The sequence below is a fragment of the Cibotium barometz genome, chromosome 35, assembly GCF_041138505.1.
Source record: "Cibotium barometz isolate CiBa-2024 chromosome 35, ASM4113850v1, whole genome shotgun sequence".
Taxonomy (NCBI): domain Eukaryota; kingdom Viridiplantae; phylum Streptophyta; class Polypodiopsida; order Cyatheales; family Cibotiaceae; genus Cibotium; species Cibotium barometz.
In genome coordinates this window covers 11,898,715-11,916,010 of record NC_141080.1, presented here as the reverse complement: position 1 = coordinate 11,916,010, position 17,296 = coordinate 11,898,715, and the positions used below count along the sequence as shown (strand labels likewise).

Below are 17,296 nucleotides of genomic sequence, written 5' to 3'. Positions count from 1 at the left end.
TGATAAATGAGGTTTTCCTTTGATCTTCTTCACAAATCCGGATTTGAAAGTATCCAGAGTATCTATCACACATTGAATACAACTCATGACCTGCAAGTTGATCCAAAATCTCATCCTGAAAGTGTAGAGGATAATAATCCCTCTTTGTGCATGCATTCAAAGGGCAAAAGTCCACCACACACACATGCCATTTTCCACCCTTTTTGGGAGTGACTACAACTGGGAAAATCCACTCTGAATTCTCTACTACTACTGGAAAAATAAATCCAGCCTCAAGCAAATTAGTTACCTCATTCTTAAAAAGCACCTCCGCTTGCACTACTCCCAAATGCCTTAGCCACTGTACCACTGGCTTACTTTGGGGCTTAAGATCAATCTTGTGCTCTACTAGGGTAACTCGGTGTACTTGTGAGTAGCTGTTTGCAAAAAGGTTAGGAAATCCATCCAACATTTTTAAGTAATTCTCCCTTTCAGTACCTGCTATATGGACTCAAGAAGAAGCTCATTTAGTTGGTGAAGACTAGTGAGGTCCACATCTCCTTTCTTGCACATGGTTAAAGAAGCTTCCCCTTCTAAGGCTCCATTGTCTTCAGCATCTCCTCGATCCCTTCCCAGGGAAAGACCAAATGCAACTCCCTCCACCTCCCCTTGTGAAATGGAATCCTCGGAGCTACTACTTGTCTCCTCTTCATCGGATGACTCTGGCTCTGAACTTTCGAAAGTTGAAGGTTCAGCTCTTACCACTTTCTTGCAAACGACTCTTAAATAAGAATAAGAAGAAGAAGGGCTTAGAAAAGCAAAGGAATAGAGGAATCTTCCTCAGAGCCAGATTGTGGGGCGAGGACACTTTAAGCAAAGATACCAGCTTGGATTCAGAAACCAACGAAGTAAAAGCCCTAGAAGAAGAAAGGTAGAAAGTAGGAAGTGGATGTTTAAGAAGATTTGAAAGCCACCATAACCAAGATAACCAAAGGACACATAAGAATCGATAGTTCTAGAGTAAGGATGGATATGTCTTGTGCAAAAAGTGTAAGAATCAAGGTCACACCAAGGAAGAATGCAAGATGTCCCTTCTTGCTAGGGTTTTCTTATTTGTTTCCTACTCTTGGCACCACCTTGCTCCCTATTTGAGGTGATATTTCTCTTTATTTCTTGCTAGTTCTATCTCACCACATTTGGTTTCATCACTTTATTACCCATTTATCCCAACATGTTTGGTTTAATGAGTTTACTACCCATGTTTAGTTTAATGAGTTTAATACCCATCTTTCTTTAGGTTGCTTTAGGCTCTTTCTGGCACTCTAGCACCTCCTTTATTGTGACTCTTGCACCTTCTTTATTGTGAGTCTCCCTTGCCATAGGTTTTTTTCTTGGAGCTATTTCTTTCATTCTTTTATCAAGACATTGTGCTAGGGTCTTATCATTTGTTTGCTACTCTTGGCAAGACTTGCTAGTTCCACCTTACTCCATGATTGGGGTGGTACTTCTCTTAGATCTCAACAAAATGAAGGTAAACATACTAAAGGCAGAAGCTACTCCAAAAGCTAGTACCCTAGGGGATAATGAGAAGAATGTAGGGGAGAGAATGATCTTGAGCTCGTTAGAAGAAAACACACACACACACACACAAGTAGACAAGCACATAAGAGAGATGGATGGCTGAATTTTGTTCTATTCTCTTTTACTATATCACACAAAGGCTAGTCCATAGTGTGAATCTGACTATATGAGCTGGCGCTATAATTATGCCATACTCTAGTAATCAAAATGTGGATGCTATCATACAGTCTGTCATCCATCACCACTAGCTAGCATATTAACCATAATATTACAAACCCTACTAGTGGTGTAAGTGTGGAGCTATCATCCTGGCATGTCTAATATCTATAATAGTTGAGCTTGATATCTTAACACTTCCCGTTAAGCTTAACTGCATACGTTACACTCTAAGCTATTATATCTATGAAGCTTCTTTGTACCTAATGCCTTGAATCTACCTGACCCTTTTGTGTTAACATACAACAAATCCATGTCCCCTATTTGTGAGGACCTTCTCCTGTGGTGATGCACCATGTGCAATGCTATTCTCTTCTATCCTGGTAGACCATCAAGTAAGGTGGATTTAGGGAAGTGGTTGCAAGATGATATTTTTCACAAAAAGGTGGTTTCATAGATCTTCTAACTTGGTAAGTATTTCTTTAACTGCATTGCCCTTTGACCCACATGCTGAAATATGATCATCAACAAGGCCTGTGAGAGAATCATGTCATCAATGTATAGCATGATGACCAAAAATTCATCTTTAGTCCTCTTAATGTAGAGGGTAGTGTCAGTATAACTATAAAACCCTTGTTCAACCAAGTATGCCTATACCTTCTCATACCATGCTCTAGGAGCCTGCTTAAGACCATAAGAAGCTTTTATTCTTCATTTTAAAATGATACACTCGGCTACAATGTGCTCATATTGTTATAATATATGATAGTATCTCTATCCCGGTGAGCTCACTCATATCTATTAAGAGCTTTTACAGCCAAGCTACCTCACATGTAGTGCCCTTTGTACTCATGTTAACCCATTCCTAGGATTAACCAGAGCTATCGCTATTATCTTACATCAAGGAGTTAAGGTAGATACACCAAAAGGTCATACATTTAAGATATAAAGCAATGGTGTCCAAATCTATAACTTGGACGGGTGCCTGTAATGGTCCAATGGAATACTTAAGGCGATTCCTGCTTCAAGAGTGTGTGGTAGCAAGTTAGGATGAAGTACCAAGTGATGTACTTCATGGATATATTATGAGAGTAGTCATTGTAATAGCATTAGGCCTCTTATGAGCTTAAAGTACCTGGTCGACCACAATTTAAGTGAGTGTGAACACTTATGGCTATGTATATAAGTGAATATCTCTCAAAATACAAGCATACTCTCCCATTGTACAATAGAGTCTTGCTAATCTCTCTCTCTAATGCATGCTAGTGAGTATGTGTGAGTGATGTGAGGTGAGAGGAGGGATGAGTACACATAGTGCAATGCACGGTGGTGTGACAACACTTGCGAGAGATGCATTGGAATTTCTTCTCAAGGAATTGTAGAGCTTGGAGACCTCAAGGGTTACGAGATCGGCCATTGAAAAGATCCTTATGACAGTTTCAGTTCACCACGTAATCTCTTGTTGGATGTGTTTTAAAGAGGGTTAGGGTGAGCCATTAACATTTTTAGCGCCGCTGCCGGGGAGCCATCCCTTGGTTTTTTCCATTGTTTTTCTCTAATCTACACATTACTCATTGCCCATTGTCTTGATTAATGGTTTCCCATGAAAAAGATGTGGATTTGATGGAGATTTGTATGCGATTTTGTAAGAAATAGCTCTCTTTTTTGTTTTGTAAAGAATGTTTTTTTGCTTAATTTGTTGTTTTTGTTGTTGTCAATGTGATTTTTAATGTTCCTAGGGCTTGCACATAGAGTGTATAAGGCTTAGTTTGCATCCATGCATCAAATAATGCAATAGAATATAATTTTTACTGAATTTTAGCTCTCTTTAGAGTTAAACATAGAGTTAGAATCATTAATTTTTGCTTGATTTGTATGTTTTTTGCTTGATCTATATGTTTTTTGTTTGATTTGTATGCATTAGAGTATTAGAAACTATTAGGAGTAGCTTAATTCTTCAAAAAAATTCACAAAACTATAAAAAAAATCCTTGAAATCGACTAATCTTTCTTAATTGATTGGTTTTTATCATTAAGGGTGATTAATTCAATTCAAGAGGTAAAAAATTTAGAAAATGTGCTTTTCTGGGTCCAAATTAATCATGTAAGAAGTCAAAATTAGTGTTTTTGAGTGTTTTGAGAGCATCTAGATACATCAAAACACCTAATTACATCAATTGGATGAATTTTTCTTTGTTTTGCTTAAAGAGAAGAGACATTGATTAAGAGCTTAATTAATCTCTAATTATAAATTAATTTACACATTTGTTGATGCACATAGCTTAGCAATTTCATGCTCTATCCAATGATGTGCTCAATGGTGTGATTTAATTAGTGATTAGTGGTTAATTAGAGCTCTTGATTAGTCTAAAAGGGAAAAGGATTAGTGGAAAGATTAATCTTTGATTAATTCTTAAACACTTTTTTACATAACTCATTAAGGCTAATGAGCATTAAATGAGAAGATGCCAATGCGTTGTCAAATTTTCCATTTTAGGGATCATTTATGAAGGGTGTAAGGGGGTGTCATAAAAGGGTTGACTTTTTTTATTCCCACTTGTCTTTTTGGGAAAACTCCAATATCTCCCTGATTTAAAAAAATCCCAAATAAGGAAATTCGAATTTCTCTCTAAAATTTAAAAAAATAAAAAAATAAAAATTGGCGTTTCATGCCTTAAGATGTTTACACCTTAAGGCCTTACGTGGCAAAATAAAAAATAAAAAATCGGCGTTCCACACCTTAAGACCTCACGACGCGATTAAAAAAAAAAGAAAAAAAAGAAAAAATAAAAAGTACAAATCGACATTTCACGCCTTAAGCCGTTCACACCTTAAGGCCTCACGTGGCCAAAAATAAAAAATAAAAAATCGGCATTTCATGCCTTAGGGTTTCACGCAAATTTATTTATTTTGGATAAAACTCGTGAAGTCTGTTTCAGACCCTTAAGCATCTCATGGCATGAATAGTCCTCACGAAAAAAAATCTTTTCATGAAGTCCACCGTTTCACAACATGAATTGTGCCATGCTATTTTACGACTCCAAAAAATAGCCCTGTTTGGAGGCTCATATCTCCTAAACCGTGAATCCGTTAAGGTGCTCTAGTGCTCACTGCGAATCTATAAGTGCAGACGCTGCAAAGATTGCTCTTTGAGTAGGGATCCTTACTTGAATATGAAAGGGATCTACAAAGTCTTCATCATCATTCAATTGGATGGCCATGATAGCTGCCTTGCGGGCGCTCTCGTGCTAGTGCTACTCTAGCCTGAGCTTCTTCTTTTGCTTGACTTTGTAACAAAGCTTGAGCTTTTTTACGTGTTTGACTAGCATGTATGCGTATCAGCATATCATCTGTTAGAGATTCTTCATAGCGCTTCAAGCGGCTACCATTGATGAAGTTAGTCATTGGCTCTACGTTTAAGGTTTCCAACCTTACTGCACCACTCGCACTAAGCTCGTTGATCACAAATGGACCAAGTCCTTGCATTTTCAGCTTGCGTTTTTGTTTCTTCAATGTGTAAAGCAACACTAGATCACCTCTCCTGAAGCGACCTTTCTTCACATGTGTATCATGCCAACGCTTTTGGCGTCGTTTTTCAGCATACATGCCAATGATTGCCAATAGCCTGTCTTCATCTAGCCTCTCCAATTCATCGATTTGTGTAGAGAATTCACGATCCGTCCACTCAAGTTGTTTTGCAACTGGAAGTGTAGGTACAATAAATTCTATCGGAAGGATAGCGTCCAATCCAAAAACTAGATTGAAAGGTGTCGTGCCTATGGACGTTTTGTAAGCAATTCGGTAAGCCCATAGAACTGAGTGAAGTTTCTGTTCCCAATCTGTTCTATGTCCCTCAACAATCTTTGTAATAAGCGCAGTGCAAAGAGTCTTGTTTGTGCTCTCAGCTTGACCATTTGCTTGTTGCGGCGGGTGATAAGGCGCTGACCTCTTATGGATGACCATAAAGTCTTCCAAAAGAAAGGTAATGATTTCATTGATAAAATGCACACCTTAGTCACTCATAATCTCAATAGGTAAACCGTAGCATGTAAACACATGTTCGTATAAAAACTTTGCAGTGGTCCTAGCATCGTTTTTTATTGTGGCTTTTGCTTCTACCCACTTCGTAAGATAATTTGTGGCTACAATGATATACTCAGCATGTGTATGGCATGCTGGTGGTTTAATCGGTCCCACAAAATCAATTTTCCATTTTGCGAAAGCTCTAACCCCCATAATTGGTCTCAATGGCATGTCCTCATACTTGGTAGGAGGTTTGGCTCTTTGACATTGATCACATCGTTTTACATACTCTGTTGCATCATGAAAAAGCGTAGGCCACCATAGTCCTGACCATAGTATAAGTTTGGCAGTTGTTTCTCCACAAAAATGTCCACCCCCCCAACTCCTGAATGTGCATGAGTCAATACGCTAAGGTAGTCACTCTCACAAACACAAGTTCCATCTTTGCCCCTTTTGTATAGCTGGCCTTCAATAATCTGAAAGCTCTCTGCTTCTACCTCTATGGCTCTCTTTCTATGCCTAGGCATCTTATCATCCGTATGACCCTGCGGCGTCAACAAATACTTCACAATGTACGAACTCCAATTGGGTGTTGTTGAAATATAAAATAGAGTCACATGAGGAATGGGTTTCCTTTGTTGACAAATTTTACAATTCCGTACGTACTCTTCCGTATCAGCCTGAAGTGTTGGCCACCAATATCCTTCCCACACTCTTTTAACCATATCCTTTCCAGAGACATGTCTGCCTCCTAAGCTCACGTGGACATATGAGATAATCTCATCATATTGATCAGGGTCAGGGCATAGACGGAGTATTCCATCTTTTCCCAATTTATACAATCATCCAGAAAGAAGCTTATAAGGAGCACAATGCTCTAAGGTCATTATCTTTTCATTGGTGGGACTAATGGAGTTAACAATTCCTATCGTTAAAACTTGAATGATGGGTTCTGCCCATCTTGGTGCTGTCTCAACCAAGAATAGAGTAGCGTCAGGAATATCGTCATCTACACCAATGGGTGCTTCTCCTGAAGTTATCCTGGAAAGATGATCAGCCCGCTGATGCATTTTTTCCTTCTTTATCGCTACTTCAAATTCAAATTCAAGTAGAATAACAAACTAGCGTACAATCCTTCCGGTTGCACATGGCTTGTTCACAAGGTAAAGCAAAGCTTGATGATCTACAAAGAATGTAAATTTGTTGGCCAAAAGGTAATGCCGAAACTTCTTCACAGCATAGATCATAGCTAAGCCTTCTCTTTCCGTGGTGGTGTAATTCTTTTTAGCACTATTCAACTGGCGGCTAGCATATGAGACTGGAAATTCCATTTTGTTCTCGCCTGGTTGAGCTAAATACAGCCAATCGCAAAAGCCGAAGCATCTATATGTACGTGGAATAAATTATCCCAATCCGGTGACCTAACAATAGGTGCCATCACTAATGCTTTCTTCAGCTTTTCAAAGGCTTCTTCACAATCATCTGTCCATTCAAATACAACAAGGAGTGCGTACAATGGCCGTGCTATTTCAGCATACATGTAGATAAATCTACGATAGTAGCCGCAATGACCCATGAAAACTTGTACCTCTGTTGCATTGTAAGGTCTAGGTAGCTCAACAATAACAGCTATCTTCCCGTGGATATACCATTCCTAGAAATAATGTGGCCTAGAATGTTCCCTTGCCTAACCATAAACTTGCATTTATCAGGGTTAAGGCATATGCGATACACTCTGCATTTCTCAAAGATTTTTTTGAGATGCTCTATGTGTTCTTCTCTGTCGATGGAATGCACACACAAGTCATCCATGAATATTTCAAGAAATAATCGCAGGTATTCTTTGAACGCATGGCTCATCAACCTCTGAAAGGTGGCTGGAGCATTAGTCAAACCAAAAGGCATGACTCTATATGCAAACACTCCCCATTCTATAGCAAATGCGGTTTTGTGTTGATCCTTGGGATCAATAGATACCTGGTTGTAACCCGAAAATCCATCAAGAAAACTGTATGCCTTCTTACCAGCTACCCTCTCCAATACATGATCAGTGAGTGGAAGCGGATAGTGGTCCCGGACAGTAGTAGCATTTACTTTCTTTAGATTGACACATACTCGTAGTTTTCCATTCTTCTTAGGTACTACCACAATCGATGAAACCATTCTGTATGTTCAATCTCATAAATAAATTCAGCCGCTAATAGCTTGTCAATCTCTTCTTTGATCTTTTTGGCAAAATTATCGTTATACGTATAAGGACGCTGCTTGGACGGCTTGGCATCTTCTCGCATGGGAATTGTATGCTGGCAGATCTTTGGATCTACCCCCTTAAGGTCTTTGTAACTCCAAGCAAATATATCTTGATACTCTCTCAGAGTAGAGATTAGCAATTCTTCCTCCGCTTGGGTTAAGTCTATGGTGGCAATCCACACGTTACGTGGCTCTTTTCTTGGTTATGCCAGGTCTATTTTCTTGGCGTCCTCAAGGCCATCATAGGAAACTCCTGGTTCCTCAGGTTTCTGCCGAATAGGTTGTTGCAAGACTATTTTCCGATCTTGTATGGTGAATTTCTTGAATTTTGAGGGGATATTTGTGGTATCCTCTTCTTCCTCCGAGTCATCACTCATGGAAGACCATGCTGCTTTTAGCATTCTCTTCCGTTCTTACACTAGAGCTTTACGCTCCACTCTCGTCATGGTGCTCTGTTCAGTCTTGAGACTGAATGCACTGATGCCTCAGATTTTAGCTTCGGTTTTCGTTTCCTCTTCTTCTTTGGGTTGTCACTCTCCTTCTCGTTTAGCTTTTGCACTAATTGAAAGCCGTATCTCCATTTCATCTCGTCTTTGATGCAATCATCAGCTCCCAAGTAGTACAAGTACTCGTTCTTCCCTATAAAGGTTGGAGGTGGAATAAAGTCCTCTTTATCCACATCTTCTCTTTCTTTTTGTTGTTGTTGTCTCTTTTCCTTGACTTCCTATTTGCGAAACTTCCGGTGACTCTTGCAAAACTTTCGTTTCGGTTTGTCATTAGGAATACTCAGCAAGACCTCTCTACCCTTTAGCAACAATCTTATCTTCTCTAACTCTGATTCAGGGACTATGGCATCCTTCTCATCACATCAGAGGATTCTAAGCATCTATCCTCATCTCCTTCGTCAGTAGCTGAGCTGTACTCCAGAGGGGATACTTCCGCTACAGATACCATATCTCCTAGCAATAATGATTTGTTTTCCTCTGCATAGATCGGTCTTAGCATTCTTACGCGAATAATGTCATACCCATCTAGATCACAGAACTGTGTTTGCCTTGGCAATGCACAAGTGTCTATGGTAGCTAAAACATGGTTCCATTCTAAGGGATCTATCAAGTTCTCAGGAAAAGGTATAGGGATATACGCCTCATCCGTCACACTTCTGTCTATGGTAACATTTCTAGGTTGCAAGTCTCGACAGGATGCTCCACAGATCCATAGATCAGCTCTTCCTTCAGACATGGTTGCTCCCGATGCTTCTGAAGAAGTGGAGTGAAACTCATCCACAAGAGAGTGCATCACATCTCGATAAGCATGGTTTTTCATATTCACCCTCGTGGTTACATTCTCATGTCTGAGGTACAAGTAATTGTAATCCCAGTCTCTTGAATCATTTTGAATTGGCGCATGAATGACCTTCCTAGGATCACTTCGTAATTTGTGTTCTTGCCAAAGTCTACAATAGCAAAGGTATGTCCGTACTCAATGCCACATGACTTGACTATAACGTTCTCAAGCAATCCTATAGGACTCTCTAGATTTCCGTCTGCCAATTGCAAACTCATCCTTGTACTTCTAATTACAGGTTTTTCCCACATTTCCCATACAGTTTTTGTAGCTATACTCACCCTTGCTCCGCTATCTAGAATAGCTATAGATTCAATATTGTTGATCTCCACAGAAAGCGTAGTATTTCCTTCATCATCTTCACAATGCTTGCCAACTTAGTTCACAAGAACCGAAATCGTTTGCTTAAGCATTAGCTCAGAAGCCTTTGCCTTCAACAACTCCTTTTGACCTGGATGTTTTGGTTCCACAATCCTTGCTCAGTTAATTGTGTAGCCACTTCTCCCCACAATCTTGACCTAAGCTTTAAGAACTCTGCGAGTGGAATGGTACACGTAACTAGTGCTGACATTAAAGCTTGAAAACTCCCTATGTCTCGTTCCTGATGAGGTTGTCGTTTCATTGATGGTACTCGCATGATTTGGCTATGTGCTTCGTACAGTCCTAAATATGAGGGTATGTGTCTTGCATGTGAGCTTGTTGCTCCAAGCTGAGACAACAGTCTGAGCATCATTTGGTAGAGATAAAGCATCTAATTCTTGAACCCTTTGATTCGAGAATTCTACTATAGAGAACGGTGGTGACTTGTCAGAAGATGCTAGATCCTCGACTTGTTTTTGCACCTCTTCCCACATCTCCCTTGCTATTGCTTCCTCTATTTCAGGAATTTTATCTACAAAATCCACGGTAGTCAATGGTTTTGACTCGTCTGCATTGGTATGAGGTAAATCATCTCCTTCAGGCATTTCTGGGAAATGTAGAGATACAACTTCACTTCCCTTTTCCATGCTTGGCGTGGCTTCTGGTATCATCTCTAAGTTAGGCTTCAGAGAAGCAGGTCCTCTTGCGTACATAGGTGGTGGGCCATCTATTAGAGTTGGAGTATCCCTAATCAACTGCTTATGGATAGCCAAGTTGATTGTCTCTTCATGAGGGTTGGGATATTCTTGTAGCTTCTTAGGCAGCTCGGTCAGAGCTATGATCCTACTATTATATGCTTGAAGCGCTACATCTAAAGGCTCGTATAACTTGTCCACAAGGACTGATCCTCTTGAGCTTTCCTCAGACTCGAATGCTTTTCTCTTTTGCTCATTTTGAGTTTTCTCTCCTATTTGTTTCGTTTTCAACATTCCTTCTAGCTCTTTTGGGATAGAATTTCCTCCATCAAAGCTCTTCTGCTCCTTCGACTTCTTACTCCCCTTGCTGCTGCGTGGTTTACGTCGAGTTGATTTCTTTCTCTCGTTTCCATCTTTAGATAGAACCTTAATCTCAGAGGGTTTCTCAACAACCTTTGACATTCTTTTGCGCTTGGGCTCTAGTCACTACTCTTAGCGACACTAGTTCGTTCTCCTCCTCATATGTCATGGGTGATGGAATCACTTTAACATAGTTGAGGGACGCTTTAGCTTTTTGTGCTGCCGGATCCACAGGCTTCAACAAGCAATCCTTTGGTAGATGGTCAATGCTACACCCTTGGCAAAACCTCTCTATAGGTGGAAACGTAGATGTTGTGCCTATGTTAGCTAAGAGGGGTCGTTTCTTGTTTGGACATTCTCTCGCCCAATGTGGTCCACCACATTCGTAGCATGGTCCTATTTGTTGCATGGTGTATAGTCTCTTTGTAGGATATGGTCCTGGATAACCTTGAGTCTTGGTTGGCTGAGATCCTATAAGCATCAAAGAGCTTGGGTCTCCATTAAAGTCATGAACTAGGCTTGGTCCGGTTGGGTTCTCAAAGTAGGGTTCAACAAGAGGATGCTCCACTTCGATGTAGTATGGTTGAGAGCTAACCATCTCCATACCTAATTCAGGATTCTCATATTCCACATATCTAAAGGAAGCTGTGCCAGGTGGAGGAGGTTGTGCTCCTAGCACCGGCCGTGCTTGCTCTTGAGCAACTAAGGTTCTCTCATGGTTCACAACTTGCTGTCTAGGTGCAGAGTTGGCTGCTTATTCCCTTTGTATCCTTGCAATGTGATTGCAGTCCGAAGTCACATGTGTGTAGTTCCATTTACAAAGCTAGCACCACTTCTTTGTTGGTTGATTGCCAACCAATGGTGAGAAGGTTGGGCACTGCTCGATTTTATGGCTACCTCCACATCCTCCACAGACCTAGGGGCCTGTAGGTATAGTATGCATGTATGATGGTTGGGGTCAATAGGAAGGTCTGTAGTATTGCCCCATCTTTTTCAATACTATCTCGGCAATCTGATCTGGATTAACTAATGACACACTAGAGTCAGGGCCCTTCCCAGAGCTACGTTTATCGTCTAGATGACTATCTTGGTTTCCCATGCCAGTCATGTCAAAGTTGTCATCGTAATCCATGGCATCCATGCAACACTCATAGAAGATGACATGCTTCTTTGCATACAAGTGAGTGTGAAGCGTCTTGTTTCGTAAGCCTTCCAGGAAGATAGAAATTAATCTTCCTTGGCTTGTCTTCTCATCGTTTGTCAGGGCATCGATTGATGTACTGCTTTAGCCTATATACGCAATCTCGCACAAATTCTTGATCTTTTTGCTTAAAAGCGTAAATTTGAGCTACCGCATTGTGCTTAATTCCCATTTTTGAAAACGCAGCTATAAAGCTCTTTTCCAGCCCATTGAAAGATCGCTTTGCCTTAGGCTCTAAAGTCTGAAACCATGATAAAGACTTACTCTCTAGCATCAAGCCAAATCCTTCGATTTGCGTATGTGTATCCGTGACTTGCTCCGCATGTATAGCTTGCTTAAAAGCTGCTATATGGTCATATGGGTCACCGGATCCGTCATACTTCTTGACAAGCTTTTGCAGTGCAGATGGTCTCACTTTTCTAGAATATTCATCGTCATGTCTCCTATATGAGTCTCGGCCTCTAACTCTAGGCTCTTCAAATGTCAATTCTCTTGGTCTATGGGGTTCTCTTGGAGGTACATATCCACTTGCTCGTGGTCTTTCTTCTCACCTAGATTCTCTAATAGCCCCGGGTCTCCTCGTAGGATCAATCGTTGGAAAGACTGGTCCTCTAGCAATTGTTCGCATGGAAGGTGCTAGTCGAGCCACACTTGGGGTTCTAGCCCATGATGGTGCTAGTGTTTCTCCTCGAAAGGCAGATTCATCTGGACGTGCCGTGTCTAAGGTAGACACCTCAGTGAAAAGGGGCCTTCCTTTCCATGTCAATTCCCTAACATCTGGCCATTCAAGGGTTCTAAAGTCGTTCCCCCATCTATCATGAACACGCTTAGTGAAACCTTCTAGATGCTCTACAGTTATTGTATGCATGACTGGAAGCTCTAAGCTCGGGTGCTTAGTGGTTGCATAGTAGGTTTCTACCACATCCCTATTTAATTGGGTCGTCTTGATAGATTTTAACTACTGGAATTTCTTTTACTATGTCCCATGGGTTTTTCTTGGTCTCTTTTTCTTTACCCGTTCTTTCTCTATCCTCCCAATTCTTGTCAGAAAATAATTCTTCAAGTAAAGAAATGGGTGTACCAGGTCTGCGCAATGTTCTTGGCACATTTGGGTTCGATGCAAGCTCCTCCTTCTGCTTTGCTTGTGCGCTAGGTTGAAGTACACCCAAAGCATCCACTTGTTCAGGATTTTTGGTGACCTCGTAATGTACTCCATTTCTACCCATGTACATATCGTCTTGGTTTTACCCATGGTGTTGGTTCAAACGCAGAATGAATGTCTGCAATTTTAACAACAAACCAGCTCATTGGATCTTTGTAGATCCATGCACGTTTGTATACAAGAAATGGAGTCTCATGTTGTCAACCAACCCCCCATCTGGGATTTCAAATGGATTAGCAGAATCTGCCATACCAATGGGTGTGGATGGTCTATTCATGCCAAATGACTCATTTACGTCCATTGAAATATCACTCCCGGTTCTTGAGAGGCTCTCTTTTTGAGACTCCAAAGATATCTCGAGAATGCTCTCCAAGTTGCCAAAACAACCGATTGAGTGCCGCTCCCTTGAGTGGTTACCCTAGATGGTGCACTAGTGTTACGTCCCCCTAGTATTGTTCCCGAGCATAGATGCATACGCTATTTTTAGCACGTTGCAATGTCCAGTTTTAGATTTTTTTTTTTAATTTATTATTATTTATTATTATTATTATTTACCCTACCTAACCACTAAATGCAACTAACATGAATATGTGTGTAAATACATACACACACACACACACACACACATATAGATATATATATATATATATATATATATATATATATATATATATATATATATATATTTACACAAAATACGAATTATGCTAATTATACTAATTATGTAGAAAATTACAAAAATTTAAAAAAATGTAAATTTACTAAAATTTTAATATTATTATTATTATTATTATTATTTATTTTTAAAAAAAATGCAAAAAACATGAAAATTGCCTAGTATGCGAAAAACATAGAAATTGTAGATTTTGAAAAAATTAAAGATTAACAAAAAAAATATAAAATACTAACCTTGATTTAATCATCCGGCACCTTATCGCTTCCGAATCACCGCCGCCGCCGCTGACACCTTATCTCTCTGCCTGCGGGCACCTTATCGCCTCCCCACTTCTCTGTTGCGGGCACCTTATCGCTTCCCCACTCTTCGCCGCTGCCGCCCTCTCCTCTGCTGTCTTCAGTGGCCAAGCTCTGCTAAAGCCCGCCAATGAGCTCTCTAGTAAGGTGGGAGCCGGGGAGGCGCGCGTTCAAATGACGGCCACGGCGACTATGGCTAGGACACCATCGGACTCTCAGGCGGCGGACCCTGAGACCTTCGCCAAGAACCGCAAGCTAGAGGTTATCCACTGCGGTGGGCAATGCTGGGCACACTGGGCTGTGTCACCCCGGAGCTGCTGGCCAAGAACGGTGTGAAGTTCGATGACACGCTCAGAGCATTCTTGCCATCTGGGTTTGCCAGGTGATTCTCATGGGTGCCGTCGAAGGCTATAGAGTCGCCGGCGGCCCTCTTGGCGAGGTCACCGATCCCATATACCTTGGTGCGGCAGCTTTGACCCCTTGGGTCTCGCTGACGACTCCGAGGCTTTTGCAGAGCTGAAGGTTAAGGAGATCAAGAATGGCTGCCTCGCCACAAACTTCGCCCGCTCTACCTTGGCCAATAAACTCGTTGCCTGCTAGCGCTTCCCTGCAATAGCTTAGAGTCTAATTATCCTACTCCTAATGATGTTTAAAATGTAATGGCTGCCAAGGGTCCTCAACCAACCGTAGGTCGTATCCCCGGCACAGCGGTGCCAATGGAAAGACCCTTATCTCCCTACGATGCAATACAGGCGAATAGAGGTTATGCCTAGCTCCAATGGAATGCAAGCACTCCTTTCGCGCTAGGGACTCAACCCGGTTAGGTGCACGAAAGCTTATCCTCTAAAGGAGAGATGCCTATGGCTACCATCACATGACACTAGATTAAGCACACACACAAGCTCAACTTGCCCTCATTCCTACACACCCATTCATTCACAAATGTAAGCAAGAGGAACACAATCACTATGCACACAAGCAAAGAGAAAGACCTCACTCCACTCCTATCTTCCTACAAGCATGCACACACTCAAGCCTCAAGCTTCCATGAAAGCTTCAAATCAGCCCACATACACAAACATGAAATACTAAAAGCATGCATAAGAGTAAAATGATTAGAGAAGATGATGAGAAAGACTCATGACATTGCTATTGATTCAATGAAGAGATTTATCTCATACAAAGATGTAGATGGGGTGAGAGAAGAGTCTTCACCTCTATGCAGAAGAGGGAGAGTAGCTCTCTCAAAGGAGCTCTTGCATGAACTTAGCCCAAAGTGTGTGTGTGAGCTCTCAAATGAGCCACTATTTATACTAAAACTTCTAAAACTCCCAAAACTTCCCATGTGGGATAATTCTCAAGCCCACTCCCACACTCCTACAACTTGGAACTCTCTACAAGAGCCCTAAATAAGAATGTCAAGTCTCTTGTTTTCCTGCTTCCATCTTTGTGTTGCATCCTTGCCTTGATCACCACTCATCATGCAACACACTCAAAGGCCAAGGAAAAAGAAAAGTACTCCACAACACCGTCCACAAAAGCCTATGCAATTTCCTCAAAGAACTCCACCAAGTCAACAAGTGTGGGTACCAAAAACACTACTGCAGCACAAGGGTACTACCAAAGAAATACCGAAGCTTGGATCCCCAAGTGCATCACAAAGTCCCCTAAGCTTGCACAAAGAAGGAAGCCACCTATTTATAATGTTCATCAAAGATGGGTGCCTGTGCATGTGCTTCAACAATAAGAATACTATGATGGTAATCCCGTCATATGGTTGCCAAAATCGAACAATGTGAAGAAAGCCTCACCACCGACTTTAACCTCAACACCTTCACCTAAAGTTCCACACAAGAATGGAGGCCCAAGCAACAACAAAAAAATCACTCAACCACTCTCGTGTATTCAGCATCAGCACCTACACCAGAGCTTGTGTGTTCAGCACCTACACCAGAGCTTGTGTGTTCAAGCAAACAACCAGCAGTCTTGACAACATGTGAGTAACAAATTCAAGAATCAATACCCGCATCTACAATGGAGACTTATGAGTGCATCAAGCACTACAAGACATTGCTGCCATACACGCGTTCAAAACACGCGATAAGTTACGAGCGAATGTATGGTCGCACATGTATATGAGTAGTATCGGGCGCGTGTATATTGGCATCTAAATTCGCATGTATTAAAGTTTTAGAAACGCATCTACCAACGCGTGTATACTGGCATCTAAATCCGCATGTATACTGGCATCTAAATCCGCGTGTATACTGGCATCTAAATCCGCGTGTATACTGGTTTCAAAAACGCGTGTATCAGCGCGTGTATATACACGCAATTATACATGCATTATTACACGTGAGACTTTTATTAAGAAAAACTCCATTCCATTTATAAAATTAAAAACTATTTTCTTTAAACCATCTCATAGTACATTATAGTATATATCATTACACAATCCCACTACATGCATTTACAACAATGAAATATATTCAAAAATAAAGTTGGGCCACTCATCTTCAATATGCTTCCAAGCAAGAGTGTCTGCGGGAATTCTCCACATGCCATCATCCGATCGATGTGAGGAATGCCATGACATGAGCTCTGCTATGGATTTGCACTTGAACATGTGTTTGATGCAAGGAATTATAGGAAAGTGTCGCAATACTTTACGAGGTACATCAAAACTCTTCACATCTGTTCCATACCTTGCTTCACCACAAGTGGGACAATGTCGAGCCTCCTTATGCGTCCCACAAAAGAGAATGCAATCATTGACGCATGCATGTATGCGATCATAATCCAATCCTCCAAGAGATGTCACATAGCACCTCGCTATGTCTCTTGAGGTGGGTAGTCTATTCCCCTTTGGTTGATAATAGCCTGCATCCAATATCATCAATTAGTCCTAAACCCTAAACCCTAAACCACTAATTCAAATTTGCAAGTTAGAATGCTTACTTTAATAATGCGTCAAGACTTACATTGCTCCATCCATAAACTGTTTGTATATTGAGTAGTTCAAGTGAAGCACGTAAAATAGAGAATGTGCACCCTTCAAAAACCGGTGTCGATGAAGCCTTGTAAAGATGCTCTTGTTCCATATCATCATCGTCCATACCTTTGGGATCATCCCTAAAAAGATACCGCACCATATCCTCGAACACTTCCTCTTCCACAACTTCGTGGGGTGCAGGGCTATTGTCATCCCTTT

At 41.0% G+C, this 17,296-nt stretch overlaps 1 pseudogene; it reads left to right on the top strand.

The window, feature by feature from the left end:
* Nucleotides 1-13,022: 13,022 nt before the first annotated feature.
* On the top strand, nucleotides 13,023-14,685 carry LOC147618161 (chlorophyll a-b binding protein 7, chloroplastic-like; annotated as a pseudogene).
* Nucleotides 14,686-17,296: the final 2,611 nt, after the last annotated feature.